Raw genomic sequence first — 12149 nt, 5'->3', positions numbered from 1 at the left:
GGAGCAGTTTCCCAGTGTGCTGATGAGAATGTCATGGGAGACAGCTTGAAAAGTCTTGCTGAAGTAAAGACAGATGACATCTCCTGCATCTTTGCCCAGAACCAGCCCTGCCACCCTGTCACTGGAGGAAATTAGATTGGTTTGACCCAATTTGGTCTTTACAAATTCACGTTGGCTGTTATTCATTTTCCTGTGCTCCTCCAGGTGCTCGCGCAGACTTTGTTTGCTCTCAGTATGCTTCTGAAAATTTGAGGTAAACTCATTTGCCTCCCTCCCCTTTCAAAAAGGCAGGTGTTGCAGCTGCCCTTTTCTACATTTTTGCATCATCATCTTCTCAAATATCACTGTGTTGGCTCCAAAATTGCATTCAGTGGTTCTTGATGTGCCCAGGGATGGAGCTAGCACAGCACAGCCGATTCAAAAACGCCTGCCTTAGCTAAGTAAGCTCAAAACTTTTCTGTCCCTTCCGAGCCTGATATCTTACTCCTCAGTGTTAATTGTGTCAGACACCAACTCACAGTTGATCTGTTTAGTAAAGACTGAACTGAAAGAGGCTTTAGCCTTCTCAGCATTGTCTGTTGATAGCTTTCCCTCTTCAGCCACTCTGACATTTTCAAATAGGATTTTAATTTTTTTTTAAATTCAAAGTGACTTTTTCTGCTGTTTTAAAATGTAAATCAATTTCTTTAAAAAAATAGAATCATTTTAATAACAAGGCTGCAAAGGTTGAAAAATAATGCTTTGAAATAGCTGAAGCAAAACGTTTCTTGCCACTAGAGATCAATTCTCTTTGGAATAATTATTGATGGTGGGGCCAGAAATTGGTTTTTTTTGTCCCTATTTAAGAAAGGTAAAAGACTCAACCCCCAGATTGTCATCATTTTGTTTTTCAGTAATCAGAAACACCATGCTCGCCCTGCCACGTGTTGGCTCAACCAGAGCATTCAGTATTGCTGCAGCTATTTCCCTGTAAGATTCCTCTGGGCCAGAAAACTCTGGATTCTCACGCAACTCCATCTGTATCAATAGCAATTGGTGCCACCAGCCTGAATCCACAACAGGGAAAATTGGACGAGTATTGAGCAGAAATGTGTCTTGTCCCACGCACAGCATCTGAAAGCTAGTTTTAAATGCAAATAGGATGGGGAAGACTATGGAAATTCGATAGCAAGTGTTCTTTAAGTTTCTTTCCATACAGCACGGATCATTAGGCAGAGCTTTAGCTGCCCAGAGACCTCTGGCATGAAACAGAAATATGAAATCAGATCTTTCAGCTTCACTCAAGTCGAAGCCAGTGCCATCCTGGGTGACGCTGTGTGAACTTACTCACCTGTTTCAGCTCCGTCTTGGAAAAGGGTGGTATTTTTTATCCCCTGATCCCATCAGAATATCATTCCAGGAGCCCATCCCTCTGGTTAAAACCTTCTCCTGACTTCCAGTGTGAATTGATTTGTGGCCTAGCTCCTCTTATGCAAACATTGTCCTTTAACTTAAGTAGCTCTTCTTTCCTTGTGTCTGGGTGATGGATTGAGCAAGATCGTGTTTGCCATTTCAGCTGTCTCCCACAACAGCTGCTGCTTCAAGTGAGAGAAGAATGGCGGTTATCTGTACAAACAGCTTTCTCTAAAAAGTGATTGTTTCCAAAAAGCAGTGATCAACTTTCTAAGATCAACACTTAAGCACTTTTAGTTTTTCATTAGAGAAATGAGTCGGGGGGTTCAAGTGCAAAGAAAATGACAACTTTTCTTCAAAAGACAAAGTTTCCATTTTTTCCCCTTTAGCTTTGGCTGACAAGCCACCTGAACTAGAAAAAAAGAGTTGTTTCATAGGAGAAATCTCCAGGCTGTGCAGCCTACCTGGGATGGAAACCTGAGACTCAGGGTCCTGAGGCCAATTCCTGCATCTACTACTGGTTGGCAAGGGATGACTTTGAGCAAGTCCTTTGCTCCCTGCCTACGTTTCCCCACCTGTAACGCAGGAAAAGGGAATTCACCCAGTTCAGGGAAAAGGGGCTAAAAGAGATTGTGGGGTTGTTTGAACAGCCATCAGAAAGCAGAGAGGTGGGAATGCCAGCCACGAGAAATCCTGCGCAGAGGAGAGGGACAGAGATGGAGCAGAAAAGCCCCAGCGCTGTTTGGGGCAGGAGAGGGCGCAGGGACCATGGAACAGGGAACGTGGCTGTCCAGTCCCGTAACTGGCCACCGTTTTGCTGGACTCCAATTTCACTGCAGTGGTTGTTGGGGCAGGTGAATGTGGAGCGTTGCACTGGCAGACACAACGGTGAAGGCTGATGTTCATGAGTGGCTGCTGCTGTTCTCCCAATAGCTCTGCTTTACGTGCGGAAAGGGCACAGCACCGTTTCAAAGGTGACCCGTGCCCCACTGTTATGTCATGCCAGGGAGGGGGAAAAGCAGGGGAAGGATGTGCTTCGCCTCAATAACTGTGGCACAGCCGTTTCCCAAGAGCATCCAGAGAGCAAAGTCTGTTGTGGAGGGTACTTAAATCACTAATTAAAGCTGTTACCCTCTGGATGACACTAGTGCGGCCTCTTCTGAGCCTGCTGGGAGGCTAGGGAGGGGTGGAAGAGATAGATCATCATCTTGTTTTTCTGTCTCACGCCTTTCCCTTCGCTTTTTTCCGTCATCCGTGCTGCCTGGGATTCACTCCTTTATCCTTACACATCTTGCCTAACTCCCATGGTTTAAAATTAATATAATATTGATCGGAAGGGTTTGGAGGGATTGCAGGTCATTTGCATTCTCCCGTCCCTCTTCATTTCTTCGCCCAAGCCCATCCGGGTGAAGTTTGGCAGCTGGAGGGAAGGTCTGGTTGCTATAGCTACCAGCACTGCCTTCCTCCTGGCGAGGAGGAGGAGACCACAGGCCTTCAGAGCAAAGCTGTTTCGCACAAACTTCTGCCTTTGAAACTCAGCCAGGGGCTCTGGATCACCCTTGGGGCACCCTTCTCCTCAGTCCTCCCCTCCAGCAGCAACGCGATGCCAGCGAGGAGGAACCACCACCTGCTCCCCACAGGCCAGGAGAACCTGGCTGCAAAGCTGGGGATGGGCAGCATCTCCAAAAAAATCCTGTTTGTCCCACCTCAGACCAGGCACCTAATTCAGAAGCCATTTCTGTCCTCCTGGAGAACATATTTACCATGCTGGGGAAGGGTGTGGGGGGTAGTTCATAGGTACCTAGAGCCCTTCGGGACCCCGTACCTTCCTGGGGCTGGCAGGTAAGATCTGGCTTTCTGGGGTGGCCAGGGATGCTGGGGTGGGGTGGGGTGGGGTGGGGTGGGGGTGTGTGCGGGTTGTGCAACCTCTCAGATGGCATTCAACACTCAAAATGTGGGGACTGATCCCTTTTTTTTTTTTTTTTTGGCTTTTCCTGTTGCATCCCCCAAGTCAGTACAAAGGACTGAGCATTGCACTAACCCCCCCCGCACCCCAAAACCTGGGGCTTCATCTCCCTTTAGGCTGTGGAGGGTATGGGGCCCATGAGGAGGAACAGACCAAATAGGTCTTGTATAACACGGACTCCCTTTGTTTCCAGGTTACTCTGGGTTGTCTGTAATTATGTCTAGGGATGCATGCCATGATAATTGTTGATTATTTGCAGCTCCTGTGGGACTGCTTCCTTGTGAAAGAAAGGCAAAGAGCCTGCACGTAGCATAGACGAGAAATTCAGATCAGCAGTATCTCTGGAACAAGCTCAAGAACTGAATAAATACGTGAATAAATTAAATAAATAAAAGGTGTGGGGGAATGAGTGAGATGGCCTTGCCGTGTCAAGATAACTGTACCTTGTCCCCCTGCTCTGCAAACTCTGTTGAGCAGATTTATTAGTTTTAATTAACAGGAGGGGGTGGGGGGGTGGGGGGGAAGGAGCTGGGAATACATCCAAATTCCAACTCACAAAATCACTGCTCCTTCCTCAAGATTGAGAGAGAAAGATGGTGAATGACCAGAATAATAATCAGGAAAGAGATCTGGGTGCCAAGAAAGCCATTTCTCCGCCCAGCCCAGCCTTTGTGCTGGCTCCTAGGATGAGGAGGAACTTGTTCACAGCTGAATGGGAAGTCCTGGTAGGGTCAGAGTTTAGGGCTGGAGCCTGTGTAAGGTTTGGAGTGGGGCAGATGAAAGCTTCTATCAAAACTTCTCCTTCAGTAGAAAACTGGAGCTGGGTTTAAGCTTACGTCTGCGTGTGAAGTACTGTTTTTCATTGAAAATGTGATTTATTTTTTCCATGATAAGTCCTCCTCCCCAAGAATGAGTGGCTTGGGGTCAGCCAGTTGCTGGTCTACCCTCAGTGGGCAGGGTAGTACCCTGGCAGTGATGCCATGCATGTGCACCCCTTCTCTGGACCAGGCTCCTTTGTGAAGTACCAGCATCTAGGGCATGACAAGGGGTGAAGTAGTGACATTGTGGCATTTCAGAACACCGATATTTCCCTTTTTTCATTCTCCAGCCCTGGTTTGCAGGCAAACCCAAGAGCTTGGGAAGGCTTGGGAGACTGTGGTGGAGGCACAGCCTGGCTGAGGGCTCCATATTCCTGCTGGAGGCACTGCACGTGGCCAGCTCTCCAGGGACCGACCGATGTACCCACGGGGAGGATCTGGGTGCACAACATCCTGCTCTCTTGCAGAAATTAGTGTTGCTGGCAGCTCCTCTGCCCCTTGCCACCACATCCTCAAGACATCGTGGCCAGCCCCCATCACAGGGACATGTCCCCATGCTGCCCTGGGCACTGGGGGATGTGATTTTTCTGCCAAAACAGAACACCCATAGGGTGCGCTCATAGATGCTAGTAGAAAGGTGTTTAACTGGGGTGTTGCTTAGTTCCAGTAGCAGAAAAGAGTTAGAAAAATAATAAAAAGTCCACTTTCAGTCCAGAAAACATTGACAATTCAAACCATCCAAAAGAAAACGGTGCTTTCTTTTATTTATTAGGGGTTTTTTTTCCTGTTGGCATCAAGTTGACATTTCCTGCCAAGGATTTGATGGGGATGAAATACATTTTCTCCCTGTCAAAATGGTCTGTAAGGGAGCCCTGGTCTGTAAGCCTCTCCCTCCCTCCTGCACAGTGCAGCACAGTGCAGCACAGGGCAGAGCCCCCTGAGCAACTGCTCGCTCCAGGACCAGCAAGAGTGCAGCCTCATTAGCACAGCATGTCTATCAGCTCATTAGCCTTGATGAGTAACTAAAAGCTAACCTACCCTTGGTCTTCTGCAGATAGTGTTGTTTCATTGCATAGTAGGTCCTGATTCAGGGAACTTGCCTCTTGCCTGGTGTAGAAATTACCTTTACAGCCTCTGCATCGTCATCTTGTTCCTCCGGCAGGGCTGAACCCCTTCATGTGTCCCTGTGAAGGTCCTGAGATCTGCAGGAACTGGAAGACAGCTGCAAAGCATAGACTGGGAAGGAAAACGGGATTTGGTTTTTCTCCCATGTTGAAGTCGTTCCCTTTCAAGTTTTCTTTCAGCCCATTAGGAGCCATTTCAGAAGAAAAGCTGGAAAGAATGGACTTGGATCTGGCTGCCAGCATGTCCAGGGTTCAGAAGTACTTGGACCACAGATTGTGCCTTGGTCCCATCTCTGCCCTTTACAAATGTTCATTAAAGGAGTTTCACAAGAAAACACAGCATCGCTCTCCAGGAAACAGCAGCTAGAACATTTTATCTTTGACTTCCACAACTTCAACAAGTCCCTTGGGGAAGAGCACAAGCAAGTTTTATTAAAAATAAAAAACCCTCATGGACAGGACTAACACTTTGTCTTCCGGATTTAACAGGAGCTGCTGCAGATAGCAAAGACCCTTCAGAAAGACTCTCGGGGCAGAGAGGGACATAAATAAACAGTCCCAGTAACAGCTGGAGCGAACCAGCACAGTGATGAATGCGCAGGGGCCCTAAGGCCACAGCCAGGTTTGATCCATCTTGTGACCAAAATGCTGGGAACGGCAAGAGTTCCTGGGGAAAACACAGCCTGACGTAGCACCACTGTGAAAACCAGTCCCGCAGAGCTGCGTTTTGGCCCTGGGATGAAGATAGATCACTTGATTTAACCTCATTTCATTCAGTTTTTGAAGCTGCCTTGGCAGAGGACACACGTGGCAAGCTACCATGGGAAAAGTTGTCCCAGGGGTGACCCTACAGACCTGGCTGGCAGAGCACTTTAGATGGGGCAGGAGAAAAGGGGTGCTTCTCCTTAGAGTACACCCAAGTGCATTGGTTGACTTGCAGGCCAGAAAGGTGCAAACTCCAACTGATGGTCACTCGTCAGCTGGGAAATTTTAAGGGCTTTTGTGCACTTGAGATTCTTTTGTGTGGAGTAAGAGTCAAACGCCTGCTACCTATCACCTTTTCTTCAGTTAGAAAACCAAATAAAACTGAATCTGGACTGCGATTTTTGAGAGGTTTGTCACAAACCAATTATGTCCAAGATCTCATCCCATCTGTGCTTGAAATCTGCCCAGGTATGCCAGAGTTTGAGGGTTGAAAGGTGGCAAATAGAGAAGGTGTGATTTTACAGTCTCATTTCCCCAGGGAAGCAGTCCAACAGGGGTCACTGGAAGAGGTCAAATCTTAGGTGTGATGGCCTATGTTCAGATTACTTCATCAGAGGCCCATTTCAAACATTTCCATAGATGTTGCTGGCAGAAAATGGGTCTTTTTTTAAAAACTGAACTATGTTGGTTTTTTCCCACTTGAGAAATGTTGACACTGTGTTAAAAAAAAACAACAAAACCACACAAAAAAAAAAACCCAAAAAACCCAAATACAGGCCAACAACAAATGTTGAACAAATAGAGACATTTTCACTTTGGAATGAAAAATCAAAATAGATCTGTTGAAAACAGAAATAATTTAATACCAACAGCACCGCTTGCAACTTACGCTCACATCGATTGCTAATTACACAGCCAGACCGCTGGCAAAATGCTTGACAGGTAGCTTTGGACCAAACCTCAAACGAGCAGCTAAACCACGTTGCTCCTTCCACGTGTGGCATCTAGGTCTGTTTCATTGCTGCATGAAATGGTTGCTGTGGTGCCTTCAGGAATATGCCAGATTTTCCGGACACCAAATTTACCCTTCATTTCAGAGCAGTGATTTATTGACCGCATTAGAGGACAATCTTCAGAGTCAAGGAGCTTCCGGCGCTGAACCTGATGTTCATGTTGCTTGTCTCCATTGTCTGGCTCTGAAAGTCACGGTGGCCCCACAGCAGTGCTGTGACAGTGACCGGAGAGGATGCACGTGCTTGTGGGTGTTACTGTATCTGTCACGATACATACTGGCTTAGGAGGAGCAAGACTCCTGCTTCCAGGTTTGGAGTCAGCCCGACCTGGCCAGCTCAGTGCCATGAGGCTCTTCCCCTCCATTTTTTCCGTGTTGGTGCATTTTGGCCAGCGGAGTTCTGGGGGGAGCAGGCAAAGGATGGAAATCCCCACTTCTCTGAGAGCGCTGGTGCGGCAGGGTCTCACCGGCTTCAAAGCCTCAGTACTGGGAAGGTACCCAGTGCACTGAGTGAGTGGGGAGAGAGCTGAATTGTTTACACATAAACATCCTGGCATGAAGCCACCTCCACAACGGAAAGGGGGAAAAAAAATCAAAAGAGAAAGAACATGAAAAATTAATAGGGTTTTAGACTATTAAATTTTCCAGGGCTTGTTGGATTGTGGCTTTCAATCCTCAATCAATCACATTTCAATTGGACTGATTAATTTTCCAAAATACTTCTTTGGCTGGCTAGGACGTGCGCCCCACTCCAGTCCCTGGTGAGCAAAGCCAAGCCCTGGGCTGGCGGTGGGGTGCCCGTGCCGGGGACTGGACAAGTGGATGCTGCCCGCTTTTTGCTCCAGGATGGGGATATGTCCCGAGATGCATTACCGCTGCTGCGGCCGGCTCTGCCCGCTGCATGCTCAGCTTGCGCTCGCTCCGCGTGTGCGTGCCAGTGGCCGCTGCTGCCAGCCCTTCGCTGCAGCCGCCTCCTTTCACCTTGGCCTGATTGCCCTGGCCGCTGCGGATGGCCCGGGGTTAAGGAGAGCACTTTATTGTGCCTAACGAGGCGCTTTGCCCATCCAGCTAGAGAGCAGCCAGCTCAGCCGTGGATTGTCTTTTGCTTTTTATTGCCCAGCGGGAGGAGCACGGGGAAGGTCTTTATGTGATTTTAGAGAAAGACAAAATGCCTTAATAGCAGCCGGCGCTGCCTCTCTGGGACCCAGGGGACACTGCAGCAGCCTGTAATAATCATCGTAAATAAAAGGGGACGTATCTAGTGTGCAGCATGGGCCGTTAAAACAAGCCCTAGGGTGGAAGGGATGTCTTAAAAACAAGCTTTAGAGGATCTTTCTCTCCATTTCTCTCCTCATTGCCCCTCTAATTCTCCTTCCCTGCATGGCAGAGCAGTGGAAGGCTGGCACAGCTCTCTTTCCTCCTAGTCTCGATTAGCTTGACAAGCACATGTATATATATCTTTATCTTTACTTTTCTGCTCATGTGGCCTTAGGGAGGGGACTCCTACATACTTGGGCTTGTGTCTGGCTTTCTGGTGTAGTAGAACTGAGTAAAGGGCGTGTTTAGGCTTCTCAGTCCTCCCCCAGTGAAGATAACCTGATGTTGTGTCCTCTGGCAGCTTTGCCACAAATCTCTTTGTAACTTGGCTGTCCCAGGTACACTTCGGGTGTCACAGGGCTCTGTGGGCATCCCTGCCTGGGGTGGGATGAGAAATAGGGATTTCTAGCCCTGTGGTGCAGGGCAAAAGGAAGAAATCACCAACCATCACAAGAAAGAAAGAAGAGGTAAGTGGGGAGCCATGTAGATTTTACTAGTGAGGAGGATGAAGGTCCTTCTGCAGCGGTGACGTTTGAGGCCGCTGCATCACTCCCAGGCTCCCGGCACTGAGCAAGCAGGCAGCGTTTAAGTCAAAACCAGGCTTTTCCAAAGCAGCCCCTCTATTTTTAGTAGCTCTGGGAGCAATGCTGGACAGGGAACGGTGTGGCATTGAGCAGAACTTCTCAGGGAGCCCACAGGGAGCAAGGGACTGTGGCCTCAATAAACCAGAATAAACTTCCAAGAGAGAGCAGGGCTGGGCCAGGTTTTCAGGAGCATGTGGGGAGTCTGGGATGACTCTGCTGTGGGCTGAAACTGCCTTCTTTCATGGCTCAGAGCATGTTAGGGACATGGGAGATCTCCAGAGGGAAGGAGCCTAAAAAGACTTTTCGGTGTAGAGGATGCACAAAATCCTTTTCCTTTTTTATAATACATGCTCCTCTCTCTCAGGGTGCTTTTCATGGCTTTGCAAGCAACAGATTGGCAGCTAAAACTGTTTTTCTCTCTTTTCTTTAGCTTCTTTTTCCCTCTGCAAATGTTTGGTGGAAAGGAGAACCTGCAATAAAAAAAAAAAGTTGATTAAAAGCCCTGAGCTCTAGCTGTGAAAACGTTTTGAAGCAACTGTAACTACCTTTATTTTCTACATAATTCTTTCATTCTGTTGCATTCACACCCTTCACAGTTTCTACACGTGGCTGTCTATAACTCTGCTGTTGAGCTATCAGTGTTTGCAGGAGTGTTTTTCTTGCACGTGCAGGGGACTGCTGCACCACACTCTCCTTCAAACCCCCCAGGCTGTTAATGGCTGCAGGAGGTCTTTGAGAAACATCTAGGAAGAGCTCACGGGGGTTTTGCCACATGGGGAAGCGATCTGGGGTGCTCACTGTCCCCCGCCCTTCCAGCCAGCTGGGGTTGAGGTGTCCCTGCCTCTGTTCATGGGGCTGATGGGAAGCCAGGGAGCACTGTGAAGGTGACGGCAGCTTTGGGGAGGGCTGAGCGCATCCCCAGTCACCGCAGCGTGGTTCTCCATCCCACATCCTGCTGCCGGGGCATGTCCTGTCAAATTTAGCTTTAGAGGGTGTGTGCTCCGTCCCAAGCTCCTTGTCCTGTTACCCCCAGTGTATTAAGGTTTCTTTTCTCCCCTGCATCTAACAGGGCATCACATTGTCCAGAACTTAATAGAATTGCTTGTGTTATCCTAATCAGGGTTGGTTTGTGCTCCCATGGCCCGTATGGGGCTGTAGCACAGAAAAGGGGAGCTCAGCTCTGGTTGCCACTGCTCAGCCAACACGCAGGAACTACCCTCTGAGTCCTCAAAGTGTGAGGGTAAACCAGGAGTAAACCTGAGGTCCTTGGCTCTTGCATGAGGGACTGGCATGGGTAACTACAGGATTTCGATGTGGAGGTGAGAGGCCTCGTGTACGTACGCCCCGACATCTCCCCCGCAGCCCAGACTGTGTGTGGGGACAAATGTGTCCTCTGGGACGTGGCTGCTTCCCAGCCACACTGAACGACAGGAGTTCATCAAGCAATTAACATCCTTTGCAATAAAACCACTTTACTTCTTCCTGCCGCCTCTCCTATTAAGTCCTCTCCCTCCCCCTGCAAGGAACATTTTGGTTTTGGAAACACAACCTCTTCAGGAGAGCTTTAATGAGGGCTGGAGGCTGCAGCAGAGCTGAGCCCTTCCTGACCATCTACCCAGCTAGCTGGAGGCAAAGCTGGGATGTCCTGCTTTTGTGGGGGTTGTATCCTGATCATATCTAGCAAATATACCCCCAAATCACCCCCCAGGAATTGCATTTAAAATCTGCTGATCTCTGAGCTGGTGCAGAGGGTGTGCGAGGAAAGGCAGGGCTGGGCAGGGAAGCGCTGTCAGAATAAATTGAGGGCTTTCCCACTGCACCTAAACAGCTCCCTGCAGCCCTGGAAAGGTAAAGAGAGAAGGAACCAGGTCTCAGCTCCCTCCTGGAGCAGGATGGGATGGCCCAATTTTACCTGCGTTGATAAATCGAAGGACAGAAGGATGGAAAGGAAGGGAGAAGGGAAGGAATGTGGATTCAGGAGGGAGTCCTGCAGGCACCTCCAGACCTGCAGCAGCTGATGGAATGGATGTGGTGATGATGATGATGGCAGTGGTGTTGGAGCGGGGTTTCTTCCCTGCTTGCCTTTATTAGCTCCCCAGGATTTAGGGTCCCTGTGTTACCCTCCTTCTCTTCCTCCTCCTTCATGTGATTAATCTCCGCCTTGCCTCTCGCTTAGTAAGAACGTAACTATAAACGCAATCACACAGTTTATGGGCTGTGTAGATCTGCTGGCGTCAGCTAAATCAATAAGGCACTTAGGGCATCAATGGCCCTTTTCCCCTGCCTGTTCCCCTTGTGTCATGCATCAGTGGAATGAGTTGCATGTTCTCAGCTGCTGTCAGCTTGATCCTCTCTGCTACTAAATTCAGGTCCCCACACCCTGCAGGTGCCTCAGGGGAAGGTAGCAGCCCAAAACCATGGGGAGCAGGCTTGAGCATGAGATGGGTGATCATCCACCACCATGCTCCCCAGCCCTGCTGAACTGCTGAACTCAGCCCTGGCTCAGCCTGGGGGCCACCCACATCACACAGTCCTCCTGGGAGGCACAGTGGTCCAGACCAACCCAAGTTGAGCACCTTCTGCAGCCCCTGAGGCAGGATTTGCACCCTCCAGCGTGTCCTCACACCATGTCCCTGGGGCATGAGGCACATACCTGTGCTTCATAACCCACCGTGCCCAGCTGCAGCCCAGCACCAGCCTTTTATCAGACACTTACTACTGAAAACAACCCCCCCAAAATACCAATTGTGTGTTTGGAGCCCAGGGCACCACAGGGGTCCCGGGAGGCCTGGGGCCATGTGCTGTGGATGTGCTCAGGTCCCCATGGGTTAGCTGTGGCTCACCAGGAGGAGCAGCGATTTTAAAATCAATGAAGGTGGTACAGGAGCAAAGTACAGCATGGGGCGAGCAGAGTTATGGAAACCATGCTGCTGCCACCCTACAGCCCAGGGAAGGGCAGCCCAGAAATCCCCTGGCTACTGCCCAGAAGCCTGCAAAGCCACAGCCGAGCACGCTGTGCTGGGGCTTTGGCACTTTTTTCCATTTAATTTTCCCCTGCTCTTGGCCAAAACCTACATCCCCAGACAAGGTGCATGAATAAAACACAGCAGCAGCTGCTTCTGCTGGTATTAAACCTTAAATGCAACACCTGGGGGGCCAGCACTGGTGACAGCATCTGCAGCAGCCTGGCTATATTGTCCCTGTCACAAATGATTACAGTCCCGCGTGTTA

The sequence above is a fragment of the Falco rusticolus genome, chromosome 1 (assembly GCF_015220075.1).
Source record: "Falco rusticolus isolate bFalRus1 chromosome 1, bFalRus1.pri, whole genome shotgun sequence".
NCBI lineage: Eukaryota > Metazoa > Chordata > Aves > Falconiformes > Falconidae > Falco > Falco rusticolus.
This window is presented reverse-complemented; position numbering follows the sequence as displayed.